Consider the following 23,270-nt stretch of genomic DNA (forward strand, 5'->3'; position numbering starts at 1 on the left):
TTTGGCTGATATTTTGTGCACTCATGTTCCCACCTCAGGTGTGAGGTCTTACTCCTACTTTTGAATCATTTTTGGGATCATGGCCCTGCCACAGCTCCCTCCCTGCACTCTGCTTTTGACAGTGGCTTTGTACTTATGCCCAAAGGGCAGTGCTCTGCCCTCAGTGCCACCTCCCTGTTTTCAGAAAGAATACCCAGGAGGGAGCACAACTTAAGAAGAACTTGAGTACTCGTCCCTTTGAAAGGTGAGTTTTCTGAGGACATGAAATAGCAAGCTGTGGTGATAAAAACCCCCGGCTTCTAAGAAAGGTACACAATAAAGAAAACCACATCCGAGTGAGAGAAAAACGCCTAAAATGTAACAAGGTTTAAATACAAAAGCCTTCTGCCAAGTTAGGCTGAACTGTCAAGTCCTGTCAGATATTTCAGGGAGTAGAAATGGCACCTGTAACTACATCAGCCAGGTGGGACAATGCATCCTCCTGCTCCAGGCTGCTGGTACCAGCCAGGTGACAAATGCTCAGCACCTCTGAAAACGAAGGCAGTCATTGAGGCAAACAGATGGGGCTGCCTCAGCTGTGGAAGTTTCACCCTGTTTCATTTTTTCCCTGGGGGACTAATGAAATGACAGGGAGGCAAAAGTTTGCCGTGTTTCAGCTACTGTCCTGCTATTAATACTGTCCCCAAGTCCAGGTGTGGTGACTTAACTCATCTCTCAGGGAGAGACATGTTCCTTTGTGTTACCTGATGTTGTGTATCATCAGCATCTCCAGAGGTTGGAATATACTCAACTCTCCTTTCATTGCAAGGCACCTGTGGACATCTACAGCATGAGCACATGGGACCTGAGGCAATTTGGCAAGCCCATACGGAAAAAACTAGGTATCTTTGTACTGTGAAGCACCACAGCAGTTAAAAAAAAAATCTGTGTGGATTTGGGCACCTATAATCTGCCTCAACTGGAACTTGAGTAAGTAATTTTTCAGCTCCCATCCAAAATGATTTGCCTGCGATTGCACAGGAGAGCTGCAAAAATGAGATTCTAAGCCTCTCAAACCGCAGTTAAAGCCCCTGCCACCAACCTGTCCTTTCCTCATTTATAGCTAACTTGTTCTCACTAGCTGGACTCCGCTCAGATAGGATTGACAGTGGTGTAAATTGCTGCAACAAGGCCTCTCACGATGCTGCACCCGGTACATTTTTACTCTGCTCACTACCATATCAAAGCAGAGAGACAGAAGATACAAAGAACACGATTAGCATTGACCTAACTGCTTTGCCTAACAAGCATCCACAGCAAAGCAATGTGGGCTAAGGTGTTCAAGAGCTGCATACATCGCATCCCTCTGAAGCCAAATTCAGTGTGGTCTGCAGGCGCCTCTGTTGATTTCAGTGAGATTTGTATCAGACCTCTGTACTGAATCGTTAAGAGCTGCTGGGCAGGGTGAGCTGTCAAGTAAAGGATGTACTTAAAATTGCATTTTGACGAAAAAGGGAAAACGGGCTTTCCAAAGTACAGAATGTTTTTGCTGTTACCGGGATGCTTTCTAAGCCCTCTGTGCTTTAATTCCTTTGTTACAAAAACCACAAACACCTTCCGGACCAGGAAATCTAATATCTCTGGAAGTAATTATCTTTACACACAATAGACACAGAAAGCATTGTCACCACTTGAGAAGCACATATGACTAAAAAGTTTACACATAGGTATTCCTGGGCCAACAGTGCAGGGTGAAACAGGCTAATGAGAGAGCTAAGAGAGAATGAGGTAGATGCTTTCATAAACAACATATTTTTCAGTCTAATCTTCGGGTTTGTCATTAAATTAGAATTTCAGTAACCTAACCAAATTAACGAATCAGCTGGATCCAGCCAAGTCCACACATAGCACTAAGGCAGAGCAGGAACACAAACCAGTAATGCTGCCTGCTCCATCCATGAGTGGTTAGTCGGACTCTTAGTTCTTCTGTAACACTTTTCCATGCCCTAGCTCTCAAAACATTGTTTAAAGAAAAGCCATAGATCACTGTTACAGGAGAAGAAAGAAGGTAAGTCATGCCAAAGATCAACGTCAGGGTAAAATATAATCCTAAATCAGTATTCAGGGGCCTTGACTGTTACTAACTATGCCTCTTCATAATAGCAAAAAAGATGCATTTAATTTCTAAGATCATAAAATTTAAATAAATAAATACACAAACAACAACAAAAAAAAGCTCATTAGTATATAATCCAAATACAGTTTTTGCTTCTCTGACAATCATTAGATGTTACCTCAATGCTTGAAATAAGAGAGTTGTCCAATAGCAAATTGTCATTGAAGAGGAGCAAGTGTTCTGCGTCTCTGTTCAGATTGTTCTTAAACAGCTTGTACTTTCCTTAAACCTGAATGGCCTTCTGGTCTGGTCTTCTGAAGCATAAGCTGGGTACTCCACGGATGATTGCAAGGACATAAAACCTGTCTCCATATGTCCGGCTAAGAGCATGTAGGAGACAGACCTACAACCGGGCACTCACGTATGTATGGTTCTGCAAATGGTTCATCAAGCTAGAGGCTGAAATTTAGAGTCCTTTTTTAGAAAACAGAGACCCCTGAAGGGAAATGGTGGAGATTTATTTGAGGAAAAGTGCTTTTGGTATAAAGATATCTGAAACCAAATGTTAGTGCTCTGCCCCACTATAGAGCTGGAGTTGCCAGGGTGCACATGTGAGACAGCTTTGGTGGATGCTCTCCCCAGCTTTGGGACCTTAGAGTTTTCAGAATTCTGCCAGCCTGGCACCATGAGAGACCACATTCTTCTGGGACATCCGAGGTTTTGGGTGCCAGCACTACTAAAGAAAAGCAGAGACATCCTGACAAGTGGAATTTTGTTCAGAGATATTGAGGGCATCCTGAGACAGGAGACCTCTCTCCAGGACTAATGGGAAACTAGGAGCATAGTAGTTCTCAAAAGCATGAGTAAATCTGAAAGTTCAGACTATATGTGCTTATACGTTCTTTTTTTTTTTTTCCTATTATAATATTTGAATTATTTAAAACAGAGCATGAAAAATATCAGTCCATTTTTTTTTTACCTTTCTAGCCTGTAAGAAACACACAACTTATGTTTTTGTTTTGATATAGCAAGGGTTTTCCTCATCCTCAACTCTAATTCATGCCCAGGGCTATGTTATGCTAAGAGGCTACTAATTTAGTGGATAGACTCAACCACATCTTTTTTTTTTGCTGATAAACTAAGCAAACATGAGGTCATGGCAAGGGCTTAAAAACTGCGGCATGGCAATGGAGTCGCAAGTGGCTGGAGAACAATTTTTTAGAAAACAAGCTCAAGAGAGTCTGCTTCAGTGCTAGAATAGCTTTCATCTTTAAACAATACTCCTTACCCAGGTCTAAATACTGACAACTTTTCTAATTTAGGGAATGCCTGAGACAAAGCTCCCTGACAGCAGATACGAGGGAAGGATCTCCGCATACTTATCCTGTTCTCACTCTCTTGTGTAGCCTATGCTCCCTTTTTTCTCCCATCCAGCCTCAGAGAAAGGATGCTGGGCTGGAAAGCCCTTTGGGCTGACCCTATACAGCTGCTCTGATGCTCTTCTATTTATGCCACATTTCAAAGGAAGTGATTTTCTCTTATTCCCAATCATTGTCAACAAGCAGCAAACCCCTCCAAAGCCATTTTTGACAGACTCAACCTAAGCACTTGCGTTCAGAGCTTAGTCACACACCGCTGGAGTGAAAACAAAGAAAATGTAAACAGCTAATGCTTTTGCCAGAAGTATGCAAGAGACTGTGTGGGAAAGGATATGATATAAAAGCTTGTGTGATCATACATTCTCTTATTAAATAAAACCTTTCACAACAATTCCTGACATGATTTTTTTTTCCGAGTATCACCATTCATTAAACAAAGCTTGCCTGTGCAATTATCAAATATGTAAGGCTTGTGATATCAGGTAGATCCCTCTATGGGTGTATTTCAAGTTGTCGTTGTTTAATTATTAACTGACTCCGTTGTGTTTTCTTTCGATCTGTGTTCTTTATTTCAAGAGTATATCCTGCAATATTAAATGGAAAGATAAGCTCAGTCAAGAGTCTGAGGAATAAGATGAAAATCAGTGTATGTTTTCTCACCTTCCTCTTCTCAGCTGTCCCAAATTATCACCACAGCCAAGCCAGAGAAAGAAAAGAAAATTCACTTCTGAGAGTTACACTGGTCTTTGGGGCAGAAGATACCCCCTTCACACACCTCCTTCTCATTCCTGCCTCCGTGATTTCACAAGTATGAAATAAAAATTGTTGTGCCATGAAGTTTTAAAGAAAACACCACCTCGGAACAGGCCGCTACCATAGATGGGGGCAAAGTTTATTGTAATGTACAGGTTTTTTTTTTCAGGCACTTGTTTATTTGTCCCAACACATAGTTCACATGATCTCTTCATAAAATGCAGAAGTCTGATAAACAGAAAAGTCAAGGAATGTTTTCTTAAGTGTCGAAAGGGTTTGGTTTGACATTGCTAGAACAGAGTGTTTTGCCTCAGAGTGAGGTGGAAAAACAAGGAGACATGGGAGCTGTTACCAAAACTACCCCACGGTGAGGGATCCTCTTCTGGCATCTCCGTGGTAGGGTAGCCCACTGCAATGCAGAAGACACACATTCACTCTGCCCAGAGTTTACCTGAATCAAAGGCTTTTTCTTTCTTAGAAGAGCTGCTGACTGAGAAGCTTACCACTCTTTCTGAAGTGGTACTCTTTCATGTTTAAAAAGTCACTAGAAGAACCACTGGAACCCAGCGGTGCTCTTTCCCAGGAGAGCACACTTATGCCAGGCTGTGACTGTGTCTTGAACGTAAGTGTAAATGTACATGACTGTGAATGAATACTTAGAGGTTGAAAGCCATTCAGTTGGAGTGGATGATAAAGCACAAGCCCAGAATACCTACAGACCATCACTGTTCACCTACAAAATGAGACACCAGATTTAAAATCCTTGCCTTATTTGAGGCAAAAATTGTATTTATACCCCTTCAAAATATACTAAGTGAGGATTTTAAATAAAAATGTGGAGCTACTTTGTGTGAATTTTTATTCACTTCCCAGCTTTATTCCCTTCCTTCCTTGCTTCAGAAACAGCAAAACATTTCTTCATTCCTAACTTTGATTTACCAAAGGTTAAAAAAAATGGTTGCAGGTAGACCTAGAATTTCGGAGTGTTTTTAGTGTGAAGTTTCCTGGGAGATGACTAAGCCATATAAACCCATGAGGAATATATTTTCTGTTTCTCTGTATCTCCTGTCCCAGCAATCCAACACACACAGGGGGTCCCAAGTAGTCCAGACTGTCTCCAAAGCAGACACCTTGAAAATCAAGCACATGGGCTCTGGAGTTGAAAGAGATCTCAAGATGAATGAAGAATGGCTCCATACCATCATCAGGAAACTTTCTAGGTGAGGAAGACTTGCTGCCCAAAAAACAAATGTGCTTAATAGTAGATACAATCTGCACTTACCCCGCTTAACAACTAAGATTTCTAGATGTGAAAGAAAGGCAGCTGAGAAGTTGCAGTTCCACAGACCAATAAATACCTCCTCGTCAATGAGAAAAAAAGCCTTTCTTTCGTCTTGAAAACATATTTTTCTAGGCCATCTTCCTTATTTTCTCAACAAATTCAAATCATTCCTCACATGCTCAGAGCAGCCATGTACTGAATGTTGTCCTCTGTCCCTTCTGCCTTTTCAAGTTTCTGATTCCTAATTACATATATAAATTCTAAAGCACATTTTAACCATTGGCAATTGGTTCCCTTCAGAACAAAAAGAAGCCTTCCTCTAGAGCAAAGTTACACGAAATCACTTGACTCAACATGCTAAACTAACTTCCTTTTGCCTAACCCAGCCTTTCAGTGGTTGGCAATGCTCCAGCACCTCTGATTAAGAGGAAAGATGCTGAAGGGCCAGATTTTTGAAGGTGCTGAGCACCCACAGCACATACTGATTTAAGCTGATGCTGCAGATGCTGGGGCGCTGTATCCTGTCCCATGACATCTTCAAATCACTTTCTCTTGATGTGATGGTGTCTTACTTTCACTTGTTTTTCTTGTCTTTTCTTGGACTATCAAAGTTGAATTCCACAGAACAGTGATGTTTATCTCTTTCTGAGCGGAGCTGCAGAATTCGCATTTGAAACATCAAGTACTTTACACCCACTTCTCCAAACAGAACCACTACAGGGTTTTGAGTTTGCACCTGTACTTTCCATTGCTGCTTTGATTTATTTCAGCTAAAAGGAAAAATGAAAAGTGGAGTTTCTTATTTCAGATGCTGGACTGGTCCTCTGAATGGTGGGTTCAGACCTTGGCTCTGCCATTCATTCCTCATGCAGCTCTCACACATGAGCACTGCATCTGTACAATGAAGATGATGTGGTTTCTTTCCTCCTGCCCTTCTGCACTTTCTCCTGACTAGCTGGGCAATAAGGTCTGCAGGATGTCCTCAGCTGAGGTCTTGAGGATCTAATGCTTACAGGCTTGTTTAAAATTATATTTAGGAAGCTTAGTGTTCAAAATGCTCTGTGTAACCCCTGTGGGGACTTGCTACAGAAACACCGCACCAAAGGCCATGGCAATGCAAAACTGCTCCTGGGCACTCAGTCACATTGCTATCACACATCTCAGGCAGATCACCTCTACTAGGACAAGTAGCACATGTGGAATCATCTCCGCCTTGTTTGGAATAGCAGAAGCTCTCAGGACTAAGACAAGAAAAAGCTTAGTCATAACCCACTGTTCTATTTATTTTACAGAAAGTCCATGAAAGGATTTAGATTTCACATTACAAAAGGAATTTTTAAAAATGCATGAAAAAGCTGAAAAAGCAAATGGTAATTCCTTAGAAATCACTGGGAGTGCCTCCCTGAAAGCCATAGGGTCAGAAGGAAACACTGAATGTTCATGTCTTCCTGTGCTTCAAAGTCATTTTCTTTCCATTTGGCTTTAAAGAACATCATTTTGGCTGGTTCTGTGGCTCTTGCATCAGAACAAATTGTTTGCCTTTCACAGTGATTCTGTACTGATGCACACCTGAAAGCCAGAGGGGAGCAAACTGGGAGCGGAAATGGAGCTTTAACTAAGAAAAAAAATCAAAGAAGGTTTTTTTTAGCATGTTCATTTTTTTGTTCCTTTTCTCACTGATGACAGGAGTTAGGGGAAAAAAAATGGGGTTTGAGTAATCGATTTTCAGAGGAAATAACAAATGAGCAGATGAGCTTAGCAGTGCTAGCCGAGGGAGCACATATACCTGAGAGAAAAAATATTGAATTTCATTGTGGTATATTTTGCCTATAACATAATCTCTTTTATGCATAATAACAAGTCATGGATAATAACTTTCATATAAAAGTCAACAAATAGAAACAATATGTCAATGTCACTGCAATGTTTGAAAACACTGTCAGTACCATAAAATCTGAGGTATTCTGTGTAAGAAGTGCTGGTGTCGTTACCTAGCAGTGACTTTTAAATGCCAATAATTTCATAGCTTAGTATAAATGAATGTCATCAGTGTGGGATAACAAGGGTCTGGAGATGACTGCTCATTTTGTACATGCGAATGTCCACTGGAAATCAACAGAGAGATGTTTATGGATTGATAGGGCCAGGTTCCTCTTGTCCTGGGGAAGTATGTATTTTTTAGATTAAAAAGTTGGAAAAGGTTTTCGATGTGTGACTCAAGCTTTTATATATGGCTTAGAATTTGGAAGTTCTTGAAGTTCTTCTTCCCCATAGATTGCTGAGAGATTTCTACTTGTCCACATATCCTGCAAGAGTAAACAGGCTCTTCTACCAAAAAAAAAAAAAGTAACTAGTTGGTACATGGATACAAACTATTTCAAAATGCAAAAAGGAGACAGATTTTCTGTTTAATTGTATTTAAATAAGAAAATCCATAAATCTTGGATGCCATTTATTTCTTGCAGGCTAGGTGGCAGAGAGGCTACGTGCAGTGCCAGCGTAAGTCAGGAGATGGCGATGTTGTAGATGGTCTCAGGGCTCCTCACCTGGTTGTGTAACAGTTAAATTTGGGGGGTGGTGGTGCGGGAAATGCTCCTTTATGAACTGCGGTGCAGGTCTGTCAGATGCTAACCTTCAGCCTGCCTAGGTCCCTCCTGGTGCAGGGTTATTTGCAGCTGGAGTTGCTGCACCCAGGTTGCATTGATGCAGTCGGAGAATCATGGAATCACAGAATGGTTGGGGTTGGAAGGGACCTCTGGAGATCATCTAGTCCAACCCACCTACTAAAGCAGGTACACTTAGAGTAGATCACACTGGAATGCATTCAGGTGGGTTTTGAATGTCTCCAGAGAAGGAGACTTTGCTGCAAACTTGCAAGAATGGGAAGATGGATGCAATTCCTCATGTACTGCTCCAGGGTGAATTTTTTGGGGACGAGCATAAAAAAGCATGTGTCAAGTTGCTACTTGAGAGAATTGAGAAACCTCTGAGATTATTTGACTGACAAAGAAGAAAAGGTTAAAAATTGAATTTGATTCTTTTTGATGTGTTGTAATATCATCTTTCAGGAGTTCATTGAGGCTGGACTGTTCTGCACCCAGCCTTGCAAGAGAGTCAAGGGAGAGATGGAGACTCATCCAGTCTCTTTCTACCTGATTATGAGGTTACAGAGGTGGCTCTAGCTCTCAAACCAACACCCCACTGACTTAGAAGCCTTTTTCCAAATTATAGGAAGAATTTAGGTGGCCAGACACCTAGTTCTGCATCACTACAGAGGTCTGGATGGGGACTTATCATTCATTTCCCTCAGAAAAAGACCTCCAGGGCACTTGTAGAGGTTTTAGCAGAGGGCTCAGGAGCTGTCAGGTTAAACTGGCAGACACCTACAATTTTATGTACTAACATTGCTGTTTGCAGCTTGACAGGTTTCATGTAGCCAACTTGGTCTGGGTCTAAACTGGCTCAGTCCTATCCATGGTCATCAGGGATCTGGGGGAGAAATAAGATATTATGCTCCTCACTGCATACAGAGTGTTTGGGACAGGCACAGCTGATGCTTGCACAGACTCACAGGTGCTCATGAATGTTACTATGATAACAAAATCCCAGTTACCTCACACCAGATTATACAAAAAAAATTACACTTTCATTTGTTTGTGACTGAGATTGGTGCTGAGATTTTGGGATTGTTGGAACTTCAGACTCAAAGTGAAACCTGTGGGTGAACCAACCTGGTTCATAACTAATTGAAGAGAAAGTTCATGCAGCATCCTGGGAAGGAGAACTGCCAGGTTTCACACTTCCCTGTCTGTAGCACAAAAAGAAACACTGTGAAAAAGCTTGTAAAAGGGGAATTATCAGATTACAGGACAGAAAAATGTTCTTCAAACTCTGGTTCATGAACCATTTTATGAACATGCTCAGAAGTGTTAAGTCTGAAGTGCAAGCACAAATCAGTATATTTTTTCGTTATTCCTGTCATCGTCTTGCCAAATTTCCTGACAGCTTGGAAGAGCCCATCACTTTTGTCTGGCCCAAGGTTTCTCACCCTGGGGATTACAAGCAGTTGGCAGATGACTCTCATCACCCTGCCTCCTCTCAGGATTCACCTCCACAGGATAAATCCTGCGGTAGCAGGTGGGAACATTTTCGATTAGCTCATCCACCAGAGAAATCACACACTTAGACCCTGAAGGTCTGTCTTTTAAATAGAGGGCTCAGTGCAGCCAGAAACATGATATGAAGGGAGTACCAAACTGACCGACGTCAGCAGTGGGGTGAAGGCACCTTTGCCCATTCCTTTCCTTTCTACCCCAGTACACTATAAGGATTTGGCCCTCCTCTGACTGTCCATCACAGTATCACAGTATGTTTGGGATTGGAAGGGACCTCAAAAGATCATCTAGTCCAATCCCCCTGCTGGAGCAGGAACGCCTAGGTGAGGTCGCACAGGAACATGTCCAGGCGGGTTTTGAATGTCTGCAGAGAAGGAGACTCCACAACCTCCCTGGGCAGCCTGTTCCAGTGTCTGTCACCCTTACTGAGAAGAAGTTTTTTCTCAAATTTAAGCAGAACCTCTTGTGTTCCAGCTTGATCCCATTACCCCTTGTCCTATCATTGTTTGCCACCGAGAAGAGCCTGACTCCATCCTCATGGCACTCACTCTTTATATATTTATAAACATTATAAACATCCATCTCTTACAATACATCCTGAGAGATCTACCATGCCCAGATAATTACTTCTAAGGGTAGCTGGAGCAGAAGCATATTAACATCAGCTGAAAGGCATGCCCCAGAGCTCTCCATCCTGTGCTAATGCCTCAGTGGTGGGAGTGCACAAGTCCACCAGAGGAATAAGGAGGGTGGTCAGATACTAGAACCCTTTACTTGTCCCCATGTGAATACGCTGCTCTTGTGAGTCAAAGCCTTTAGCCAGCTAAATCTAATTTTCTAGAGCATCAGGGTGCCTTTAAGGTTGTCTGCATCTTATAAGTATTTTAACATTTTTACGAGTCTCTGTTCCCCATTTCTAATAGGGGATAATAACACTCTTCTCATTTACTGGGATGCTGGGGAAATAAATATTTATGAAAGATGTTGTAATGGTGAGATTCCACAGGATGCAGGGTCCACATAAGTACCATAAATAGACTGCAAATATGTTGTGCAAAACAAAAGTAGTTTTAGCTTCTACTGCCTCCAGCCTAGCATTGGGAATCAAAGTTTGTTTAGACCACAGTGGCCTACAGCATCTTATGAGATCAGGCGCTTTTTTTTTTTCTTCATCTGAATATACCACAAAAGCCAAACTTTGTCATGATCTTTCTTTCACTCCTACTTCCAGTCCCAGCCAAAAGGAGGAAGTTTAGAGAAGCAGAAAGGCATACAGACCAAATGAAACTGAGCATTTATGTGTCTATTAAAAGACTTTTTGGGCACCAGCATGAAGGATATGGTTGGGTAAGGTTTTGATTTCACCCTTGCTGGCTCCCATGCCCCTAATTAGAACTGAGTTCTTTGTAGGTAAATAACATTTAAGTGGAACTATTTCTGACCACTGGGGTCCTGCATTCTGCTGCGCAGTGCCCTTTCATTAGGAATTAGCCGACCTGATGTTGAATAAACACATTGTGTGTTTTGCAAGAGCTCTGATGTGGTGTCCGTTAATTACTCTCTTTAGCCTATTGCAATCATGTGCTGCTTAGCCACACACACCACAGGACTGCTTGGGAAGCGGAAAATTATGGAGGATGCACAGAGAAATTCTTAAAGCGAGAGACAGCATAAAAACATTCTGTGAAGCCTGTTTGAACTGGTGTCAGATACAATAATGAGTGGGTAAGAATAATAATAAATACATAGCACTTCAGGAACACTTCACATTCTAAATGCTGTGCCAACATCAAGCAATTAATTATATGATCAGGACCTTGTCTTTCACCAACGCTCTTTTGACTCTACTGAAGAGACCAGCCTGGCTTGCTCATTTGCTGTTTTTTCTGCACTGCCCTTGGCAGTGGTTTGTATTTGGAACCTCTCTCTCTCCCCTTCACCCTCAAATTACACTCCCATTCATGGCAACCTATTCAAAGGGTGCTTAGGTGCATGATTAGTGCTTTATTGCTGAGCTTTCCTCAAAGGTGCTTAAGGGCTTTCATCAATGGAAAAATAAACTTAGAGTCCGCCACCCTCCTCTTCCTCAGTTCCTTGTTCTGGACCTCCGTCTTCTGGATGATTCACAGAGAGGCAGCCAGCAGTGCAGTGGGTCCCCAGTGGTCCAGGGATAGCTGTGCATCAGTAATCACTACTTGATTTTCATTACCAGCCACTTTAATACAGTTATCACTTAGCTCTAAGTTAGGTTTAGAATAATGAAATTTGTTCTGTCTTACCAGCTTCACTGGAGTACGTGAATGACCTGAACCTCTGAAAGTTGGACTATTTCGGCCCATACACTGATGGGAAAAGTAGGCAGAAACCTGTGGCGTTTTGACAGTAGTGATAATAGTCCAGTAAAACACCTCTATTGTATAGTACTGGAGCAGCTTGTCTTCACTGGGTGTCTCCAGCAACGCAATTATGCTGTAATTACAGCAATACCAATTCCTCTTGGCTAAACAGGTCTCAACTACAGATATCCTAGTTTAAGCACTCAATAGCCTTTCTGTATCCCAGTTCCCACGTTGATAAAGTAGAAGGCATTATTATTATTAACATTATTAATTATTAATTATTAATATAACTATTAATATTTGCAAAGCCCTAAGGCTTCCAGATGAAAAGTGCTGGGTAATTGTAAGGTATTCTCCACACACCCATGGGCTGTTAGCAACCAATTCAAATCAAAAAAGTTTATCAGATACACCCACTTAAAGATATCGGGCTGATCAAGTAAAGCATTGCCATGGGATAATGGTCTCCCACTGCTACAGAAATTTTGAAGCATTAATCTCCACTATCACAAAGAATTTGAGACTTTTCTTTTCAAAGGAGGAGGCATTCATCTTGTCACAAGCAATGTTTGAGTGCTGTGACACTGTTACAGCAAATCACTTGCTGAAATTGAATAATTTCATGCAACAGGTGTCTGCAAAGCAGTCACAGTTACTACCTGGCTATCGTAGGACTCCTTCCCATCAGCAGCCAGAAACCCTGTGAAAATGCTGACAGTTTCAAATTCATTTTTCTTGGATATTTCAGTTTTGGTACAGTCCTAAGTCTATGTTAAGTTGCTATGGATCAGATTAGACTACAAACAGATGTGACATCTTCTTTGTGGGAACACTGTTGGGTTGCAGAGGTCATTACATCCCAAGTGGCCTTTCAGACCTGTTTTCAGTGATACAAAGAGGCAGCCCAGATTCAACCTCACAGTTAGATTGTAGGTCCTCTATAGTCAATAGAGACAGACAGGCATTGCAAAGGGCAAGTTAGCTCACACATATGATAACTTGCCCTTTGTAGGTATCTGAAGTCCCTGAGCTGACTTCAGATACTGTGTGCTGGGATCCTCAAGCATCTAGTCCTGAATTATGTAAGTCTAGGTGCTTAAAGAGATCACGTAGGTTATGTGCTCTCAACAGAGTGGCATAAATCTACCATGCATTGCCCAAGCTGTAACGTGCATGACCAGGCTGTTGTATAGAAAACTTGCAGGAGATACCTCTGAGGTTTCTTTGTCAGTAGGAACAATGTCAGGATCTACTATGACACTGACACAAGCCACTTGTGACACAATGACTACAATTGGTATTAGGTATAAGCCCATTCCCAAGACTTTCCACCACTTTCCTACTGTGGTGCGTTAATCTTGGCTAAGGGCCAAACTCCCACCCAGCCACTCACTCCCTCTCCCTTCTCAGAAGGGCAAGATGAGAAAATAAGATGGTCACGATACAAACAAGGAAATAATTGCCAACAACTGTCCCAGGCAAAACAGGCTAATCTTGGGGAAAATTAAATTTATTATTAATTAAAATTGATTTAAATGGTGAGCTCCTGCAGGAAATATCCCCCTGCTTCAGCCTGGGGCCCTCCCTGGGCTGCAGGGTGGGTCTGTGCTCCAGGGGGTCTCTCCAGGGCTGCAGGGATCCCTGCTCCAGGCCTGCAGCACCTCCTGCCCTCCTCCTCCTCCAGCCTTAGACTTCCTCTGCTGCTGCTCCCTCCTCAGCTTCCTCCTCCTCTGCATGGGCCACCTTGGGCCCTTTCGGAAACCTGTTTTCCTCACAGTGTCCCCAGCCATGTCCTGCAATGGGGCCATTGGAGCCTCCTCACAGAGGCCCCTGCAGACCCTCTGCCAACATCTGTCCAGGGACATCAGATACACTCGCTGTCGGCATTGCTGACACACAAATTTTCACACTGACCCTCATCTAGAGCTCTGGAGTTAACTTAGAAATGCAGAGCCTGTGAACAGACGTCTTTAGTGGGACCAGCTATTCCTGAATATCTCCAGAAAGTTTTGTCATAATGCTCAGAAAAGCTTCTCATGTTCTGTAACTCAGGAGTAGCAAATTTCTACCTGATCCAAGGTCCCCCCAAGCACAATCTGGTCTTTGTGTGGACAGACTTGGCCAGCTAATGTGACACTGATAATGGAAAATCCATCAGGGCTCACTGTGTATCAGCATGTTCTCAAGACTGTTCTCCATCTTGTAATTTAGCTACATCTTAGAAGTCAGGTGGGACAATCCTATAAATAGCTGTCTCATCTAAGCTTCTATCCAGGTGCACTGTCTCCTTTGCATGACACATTTATGCCATTTCACCTTGACATCTGTCCATTCTCCAGTCTTACTACAGAAAACCGAGAAACAGTTCTCTGACTTCTGGAAGAAAGTGATGGCTTTGTAGAGGGATTGAAGCACTCCAGTCAGACTTTACATTCTGTAACAAATGGCTTGCGTTAACCTTATAAGTAGGATTTGAAGGCTGCATGCATGCATTTCTGCTTTTCGGACTGGTGGAGCTAATTGATTGCCCACAGCTCCAGCCTAGAAAGCCAGACAGCTGGAACCATCAAGGACTCTTCTGCCTAAATGAATTAAGTAAATGAATGAAGCAATCAGACACAAAGGAGTGGGTGTGCAGCAATTGCCTATCGTTTGAAATGCAAGGCACAAGTAATTGATTGTGCAGTTATCGTACCACACGATGTACATATACATCCCCTGCTCTTATTTATATCTTTGAAATGTGGGAAAAAAATAATTGCAAGACACAGATAATAATTTGTCTTTCTCTGTGTGGTAGCAACATCAATAGTCATTATTCTAAACTCTTCCTTCAAAATATGCTGGGCACTTCAACAGAAATGCAATTCCTTGCCTGAAGGGCTCACAGTCTGTGCTGGATTCTGCCCCAGTGGAATAACACCTAGCTTCATCATGGAGGTTTAATGTAGGCAAAGCAATCAGATTAAAAAAAAAATAATAATAATAATAAAAAAAGAGAGAACAGAAGTGAAAACAAGACAAGCAGAAAGAGTACTTGGTTATTCTCTGCATGCTACCTGGTTGTTTTTATAGGTTATGTCTTAGATATATTGATGCTGGCAAGTGAGGAAGAACAGCAAAGCAAAAAGGAGGTGACAATTATGGTTGTGGCAATTTGGCCATTGGGATTTGATGACTGGCATTATTGACAGAGGAGATTGCAAGAGTCCCCATGGAAAGAAACAATGGAATACACTGAATAAATAAGACATGCTGAAAAAAAGTTATGAGGCTATATATCTTGGTGTACACAAAAGAGCATCCAACCCAGCTCTCCTTAGGAGCTTTCCACTAGCTTTATGGAAGCTAGATGGAGACAAGGATATTCGTACAGAGGTCAAGTTCTTTCTCATATATCATTTTTGTTTAAAAGTTGTTTCTTTCTGGAAAACACTGGCTTGGGTTTCCAGTAAACAGAAGCAGAATTCTCTGAATATACAGAAACATTATTTCAATGTGTATCTTCAGAGAAAAACAAAGAGATAGGTAGGAACTGAAATTATGTCAATTTGCACATAAACCCATCATTTTTTAAGGACAGCCAGCCCTTAGTCATATGCCATAAAACTGCATCCTCTTCCTCTTACATTACCTCAGCTGAAAATAATGAAGAAAGATTGAACAAAGACCCAAACAGCTCTGGTAGATCACCTTTCTATGAATTAAATCTTTAAATGTTGGTTTCTCCTATCCAAATGCAATTTTATTTGTATCACCGTAAGTTCTGCAGTCATATCTAAAGCCCAGTGCAAAACTAGGATTCATTTCTTAGACACAAGACAATCTTCACCTTCCAAAACTGAAAACATGAATAGAAAAGTTAGACAAAGAGTAAGAAGAAAAAGAGTATTTTTATTTTGTATGTGTTGGACTTCGAGGCCCAAACAATGATATATACTCATGACCAATAGATCAATTTATGATAACAGTGAGGACTGAACACAGCTGAAAGAACACAGCAGAGAACTCAGATGCAAGTTGGTGTGTGGTGGAAGGAACAGGACAGTAAGTCTGCGTAGGACAGAATGCATTTGTGCTCTGCAGGCCTTGTCTAGACAGGTGGGATGGGAGGGATTTGATGGGAGCAATTTGATTTTAGATAGGAAACATCCAAGTCCTCATGCGTAGTTTGAGAAATTCAGCTCAAAGACTTCAGGAGCCTGGGGCTTAGGTTTGGTTATGGATTTCCTTAATTTGCATTTTCTTAAAGTCTTTGATATTTGGCCAAACTTAAACAAGAATTCAAACATCCTTTGCCTTACTGAGATTTCTTATGTATGTATGTATGTATGTATGTATGTATGTGTGTTCACACACAGCTGTGTGACTTGTTTTCTCAGAGATGTAAATGCCTGTGGGATGGAGAGGACTCTGCCACAGCTGATGATCCAGCATGGTTTGTCATCCACCACTGGGAGACAGGCTGGGATGAGAACGGAGCTGCACTTCTTTCCATAGCACAAGGAACTGCCCTGACCTCAGGTTAAAACAGAAAGGAAAACCATGTATTTCTTAAGACAAGGAGAGAAAGTGAGTTTTCAAGCCCATTTAGAGGGGTGAAATTGTGTCCACTTTGCCAGAAATTGGAGGTAAATCATTGCAATGTCCTGTCTCCCATAAATACACACATGCTGATAAGGCAGGGCGGCCTCCAGCCAGTTCAGCCTGCACAGTTGGAACCTTTGCTTTTAGGGTTCGGTCAAAAGTAGAGTAAATATTTGCAGGAGAACATTTTCCTAATAGGGACACTCTCAAAAGTACATTTGTTGGAAAAGAGCTCTGCCATCATCGTCTTTTATTGTACAGTCCTACAAGCCCAGAGCAGGCAGGGACAGAGAAATAAATCAAGTGCTCTGAACCTGCATGTTCAGCCTTTACAGCGAAGCCATGTAAGGGCGGCTCAAACAGGAGAGTGCTGATAAGGTGGCCTGACTTCACAGAATTTTGAAGAGCCATCCTTTGAACTTTGAAAGCCTCATTTGTAAAAGATAAGATTTACGGCCCTTGAAAAGGCAGGAAAGAGCTGACAAACTGTTGTCACCTGGGGAAGCCTTCCTGATAATTTTCCTTTCCCGTTCCAAGAACAGAGCATTTTAGAAATACAAGTGGACAATAACCTTTTGCTGAGTCTATTTCACTTTGATTCCTGTCAAGTTGACATTTTAGACTTTACTTAGGTAACTTTGATGTACTTTTAAAGATTATGTCCTGATAGCAAACAAACCTGTACACTTCAAAAGTTTTTTTCTTTGTTCAGATGCTAAAAAAATGTGGGGAAAGCATCTGCATGCTTTTGAAACCAGCTTTGTCATTTGTTAGATACAAGTATTATTACAATTTTGTCAGTATTCATATTTCACTTGCAGCCCTCGAGGAGATCAGGACCTTCTGTGATAAGTGTTGTTTATTAATGAAAGACAGTCCAGCCTGGATTCATCTGACCTAATCTCAGACATTTAACTGAGAAGTCTAATTTAAGACCAAAGTCACTTGAGGTTTCTCCTATAATCAATGGGGCACTGTGTAGGGTCCTTCAGACATTTCTCAGCCAGTTGCCCTCTGGAAGTGTTTCTCTTGCCTATACATAAATAGTTTGGACACCTGAAGGGTTGAAAGACAGGTAAGATAAACCTAGGTGTCTGTTCTCATAGGAGGGAGTACAGTAAAAAAACAAGCGAGAAAAAGGGCAGAAGACTGAAATTGTTAAATTCCCACCCTGCACAAAAAGTATGAGGTACAGAGCTTAGGTTATCTGCCCAAAGCTAGAAAGCAGGAGACAGGTCCAGCTATTGATCATGATCCTTTGAAAGCAGTGTTTTAATTATAAAAACAGCTTACACCTCTGACAGTGGCCTCAAGACTTTCCCTGTTATAGAAAAAGACACTAGAGCTGGAAAATGCTTCAAAAATAAGTATTAATTCAAATTATTTATTTCCTCTTTCAAAAATATGCTGGAAATTATTATAAAATTTAATAGTTGTCACTTTTCCTGTGAAAGTTCTCAGGAATATATTTTTCCTTCCATAGGATACCATATATCACACAAAGGCTAATACAGCTATGCTGAAATCTGTTTCTCATCTGCTGTATATAATAGTTTTGGCCATACACACAAAGTAGCAAGACTCTAGAAACTAGTCTTGTCCCTGGAGTAACTGGAGTTGTGTAGCATATTCCTGCCCCTAAACATGACAGACGGTGCAAGATTTCTATAATTATTGGTTTCTTTAAAAAATTATTTCATTTTCATTTACTGAAATTCTGAAGTGAAAAAAATTCGTGTTGCAAAGAATAGAAATGTTTCATTCAGACAATGACAATTTGAGGATATTAACATTTTTTTTCTATCTGTTGTAGATTATTTAGAACAACTCAATATCTTGAAGTTTTACTTCTAATTTTTTTTCTTTTTCAAGGCATAGATACACACAAATAGAAGAATGATTAGAGCGGATCAGAGCAAAGGTCTGTCCAATTCAGTATACAGTCCCTGGCAGTGTCTATTTTTCATTTAAAAATGCCAACTAGATTGAACAAGAGAACTGAACAGCCAGAGACACAGTTGGCACAAATAGCCCATGCACAGCAAATGGATTTAAATATTCATGCATAAAATATGCAACAAACAGTTCCAAAGTCATAAACAAATACACAGCAAACAGAGTTCGAATGAAACTAATGAAAATAAATTATTTGCTATAAATACTTTGGCTGTTTCTTATGAACATGATTTCTGCTTCAAGGAAGAGAAAGAAAATTTCTGAACTACATTTATACAACAGAATCCAATTTGTCAGTTGACAGTAAAAGTTTGAAATGGTGTCAAAATAGGAAGAAGAAGTTCACAGCTTAGCAAAAAAAGAATGAATATTTGTCGCATGAGCACTAAAGGATGGAAAGGATTTTTCTGGAGCACCCTATCTAGGTTTGGTGCCTACACTTTGAAAAACATATATAAAGAAAACACATGAAGGATAAAGAGAAGAGCCAGCAAAAATATGTGAAAATTACAGAAAATGCACTGCTGTGAAGCACTGAAAGAGCTGTGCTTGCTTAGCTCTTCCCTCATACAGAAAACGAGCAGTGAAAGACCTGAAAGTGGAAAGTTTAACCAGTGGGAGAGATTCCTAAGAAAAAGGACATATTACCTCTTTCTTGATCTCTTCTAGTCAATGTACACGTTAGCGAAACACAAGTTAGTTAACTCAGTGCAGAATTGTGCAATATGGGAATTCAAGCCAGATGTTGCAGATATTTGTGAGGAAGATAGTGTTTATTTGCTCAATAAAAATAGAGTCTAAACTGGCTTTTCCTTGCTGATAAAAAAAAAAAAAATGGGTATCCAGCGGTCATGGTGCCTAAAAGCCTGGCAGAAAGAGGATTTTATGTGGACGAGTTCTTGGTTTTGCATGAGACAGGGCTTGTTACAATTGTGTTCCAGAGGGTTCACTGTGCTGCTATACTGGAGTTTCTTCTACTTCCAAGCATGCTTCAGCCACAGGTGAATTTGCAGTAAACAAGCAGCCGATCACAGAGAACTTTGCTCTGTGTTGACGTCAGAAATACTCTTTGTGCCAGTGACCTAGAGAGCAAAGAACCCCAAAAGTGACAAAAACTGCCAGATCACTCTACCACAGTCCCATTAGTAAAGTCTGAGAGCACGGAGACTGTTCACATCTCCAATGATCTATTCAGCCTTGGAAGGCCAAACATATGGATTGCCCAAATAAATACTGTCCTTTAAAAACAAAAACAAAGTCAAACCAGACTATGCAGTCCTCCACATAACTACTCAGCAGAAGCATCCAGTTCCTTAGTAGCATTGGTGCTTCTCACCCATTCACTGCTCAGAGACCACTTCCACCTGTCTGAGAGGACTTGTCTTTCCCACCTCACATAAGGTGCCCTCAGGACCAGGCTGGTGGGGATCTTAGATCCAAACACACCTCTGGAAGCAATCATATGTTGGAAAGGAAAATGATTAGAAGTCATCTGTCCACTGGAAAAATAAAAGAAGACATGAGAAAGGAGAAAGAATAGAGGAGAAAATAGAGTGATCCAACTCTCTGGGTCACTGTTTAGTTTTGATCACTGAACTAAGGAAAGGGATATATGAATTCATTTTCCAGCTTTGATTCACATTCCAACGTTTAGTACAAAAGAGAACATGAGCAACTAAAGCCACTTTAAGGTCACATTAACTGAGGCTTAATCATGTGCTGAGAACAACCACCACACTGTGACCTTCAAGAGAGATCTGCAGGTAACAGTTTGTGCGTTTTCTGAGATTCAGCCAAAGAAATCCCTAACTTATGAGGTTCTGAGAATGCCCTTCTTCAAATCTCTATTCAGATAGATTCTTGGGTCTTCACAGCAAAAACTCAGGTTAGATGCCTAGAGGCTGTAGACACTTCTAGGCTGGTAACAGAGCAGCTGTCTGGAGGATCTGAATTTTGGACTTGGGCATTACAAGTGGGAGTTAGGAGGTAGCCGAGCTTTGTAGAGCTCCAACATTATCTATTGCATGCTTCCTTAATATGTGCAATAAATAATACTGCACTGAAGAGCTTCAACCTTTTGTTGTTATTATCTTTTTGAATGGTCCTGCCATTCCATCACTTCACAGTTAAAGCTAATAGTTATTTTTCTTCTATTTCGTAATCCATTTCAGTGTCTACTTTGCTCAACTAGAATTGTCCACAGTGCTTCACCTCCAATGCAAAACAGCCTTGATGTCTTTTTTTCTCCATCTTTGCTTTCAGTATCCTTTCATCCTCCCTTTTTTACTCTTCTCTGCAAAATACCCTTCCACATTGACCTTCTAGATGTCAAAAGCAATTTAAAAATCAACTACAGCTGAAGCTAATATGTTCAAATTATTTTACTTGCTGTAGGAGTGCACCGATAATATTCTCTTCCTACACATTTTCACCTATAGTGGTAGGAAGTTACTCCTCAGCTGTCACATTTGTGAAATTATAACAAAGTCACCTTGCACGGGACAAGAGAGCAGAAGGAAAAAACATTTTACATTCTACGTGAAACCTCGAATTTCTGATACTTGTGGCTATCTGAAATAAAGACTAAAAACTTTAAATTTGTCAAAATATGTTGCAGAACAAAAATTATATTTACTGTAGTAATGCTGAAATGTCATGATACCTCTTCTTTGGACGTGACTCACCACCTCTGCTTGCACAATTATAGCACAGAACAACTTTGTCCTCTGTAATCTGGCCAGATTTCAACTCCGTCTGTTTTTCACGGCCACAGGATCCCATGTTACTCAGCAAAAAGTCAGGCAGGCAGAAGACAGGATCCCACCATATAATGAAATAGTTATCCTTTCCCATCCTAGCTTTTAATTTCCTTCTTCCATCTTCTCTGTTCAATCCAAAACTTTGAATTCTTCACAACACTGTCTGTTTCATAACTGACTTGTATCCTGTTCAAAAAAACAGAGCAAAGTTAACTATAAATGAAATAACATCTCAACTAAATAAGCTAGGAAATAATTTTGTTGAAAGCAGTTCCTACAATCTTTCTTTCCTTGAGCAAAGTAGTGAAATCTCTGAAGCGACTTATTCTCCCCAAATGCCAGGATAGTATATCAATGTTACATCGTTTATCTGCTCTGCCAACTTCCCCTGCCAAAGTATTCCTTTTAAGGAACAGGAAGTTTTATTTAATTTTTACATTAATTTCATTTAAATGTTTCATAAGTGTCAAATAGCGATAGTCCTGGTGTTTGTTCACTGTGTCATGGAGCTTACTTGGACCTCAACTCATAAGTTGCAGATGACATTGGATCTCTGCAGCTAAATGCCACCTTTGCAAATGACCATAGTAGCTCTCCCTTCTCTAGTGTCATTATCTCTTCTCTGTTATCTCCATCATTTATAGAAGAATAGCCATCTTATTCTCCTGTCTAGTAGGCAGAGAAAACACCAAGACATTCAAAACCCGCCCGAACACGTTCCTGTGTAACCTCATCTGGGTGTTCCTGCTCCGGCAGGGGGATTGGACTGGATGAGCTTTTGAGGTCCCTTCCAATCCCTGACATTCTGTGATTCTATGATTCTGTGTTTCTTTTGAAAATAAATGTAACTCCTCTCACCTAAAGTGAGCCATCTGTAGTGTGGATGTCTACATCTCAATGAGTTACCTAAGTTCCTTTCGCAGACATTGGAAAGAAATGGGCAACTATAGCATGTGAGATTAATCTTTTTCAGACATCCCACTGAATCACCCCCTTGTGCTTGGTTTTCCTCACTGGTTGTGAAGGGAATTAATAAGGCTAGTTCAGACAGACTCTGTATTGGAAATATTTACAGCGAGACAACATTGAGTTGCTCAACACAACAAGAAAATGTTAAGTCATAAATAGTAAAAATGAAATTCTGAATCTCTGTTGGATTCAGAACATGTTCAGTTGACTTTTATTGCGGGGACCGTGGATTTCAGTTATGGTATTTCTGAGTTATAGCAACATCCACAAAATCAGAGCGAAGTCTTCGATTCCCTTACTGTATGCAATAGGTATCGACCAATTTCATTAGGTTGGCCACTCTGATGAGATTAAAGTTGACTGCAGGAGCAGAATTCTAGTAGCATCTGCTGAGAATTCACTAGTAGGTTTAGAATAAAATAAAATTAAAAATAAAATATAATAAAATATAACAAAACAAAAAACAAAACAAAATAAAATAAAATAAAATAAAATAGAATAAAATAAAAAAGTACATCACAGGTGAAGATAAACTGCTCAGAATTATTTAGATAAATTAAATACTTGGAGCTCTCAGTCTCCTTAGCATTTTGTAAATGAAACCACTCTGATTTATGGCTCTGAAAATCCATCAAGCCTGAAGATTACATTTTGAAAAATGTCATATTTAAATTATTCTTAAAATAAAAATTTGCATTGCTCTCAAGCATTGTTTAAGATGTGTGTTTAAAATTAGAGGCCATAATTACCAGCTGGCACAGTCTGAAGGATTACTGTGTTCTATCTAGGGAAAATACTTATTAAAATTGAGACCAAAACATCCATGAAACATGCTAAGTATCTTTCAGTACTCTGTAAGTTGTTAATATCATGATCTTCTTGAAAAATCTCCTGTTGGGGACCATGCTTCTCACTTCAGAAAAGGAAATACTACACGGAATAACTATTAACCTGGCCACTCCTACAGCAAGGAGGTTGGTTAACATAAGTCATTTGCTTCCAAGATGATGATTTGGTGCTCCAGTGAGGGTACTTT

The 23,270-nt window shown here is 40.7% G+C and overlaps 1 long non-coding RNA gene across 1 annotated transcript in view; it reads right to left on the reverse strand.

The window, feature by feature from the left end:
* Nucleotides 1–604: 604 nt before the first annotated feature.
* Nucleotides 605–23,270, reverse strand: part of LOC110362457 (uncharacterized) — a 132,505-nt gene continuing 109,839 nt past the window's right edge. The window contains exon 5 of the long non-coding RNA XR_010470799.1: nucleotides 605–21,451. This is a non-coding gene — a long non-coding RNA (uncharacterized LOC110362457). The remainder of the gene's footprint in view (nucleotides 21,452–23,270) is intronic.

Source organism: Columba livia, chromosome 2 (genome assembly GCF_036013475.1).
Source record: "Columba livia isolate bColLiv1 breed racing homer chromosome 2, bColLiv1.pat.W.v2, whole genome shotgun sequence".
Classification (NCBI taxonomy): domain Eukaryota; kingdom Metazoa; phylum Chordata; class Aves; order Columbiformes; family Columbidae; genus Columba; species Columba livia.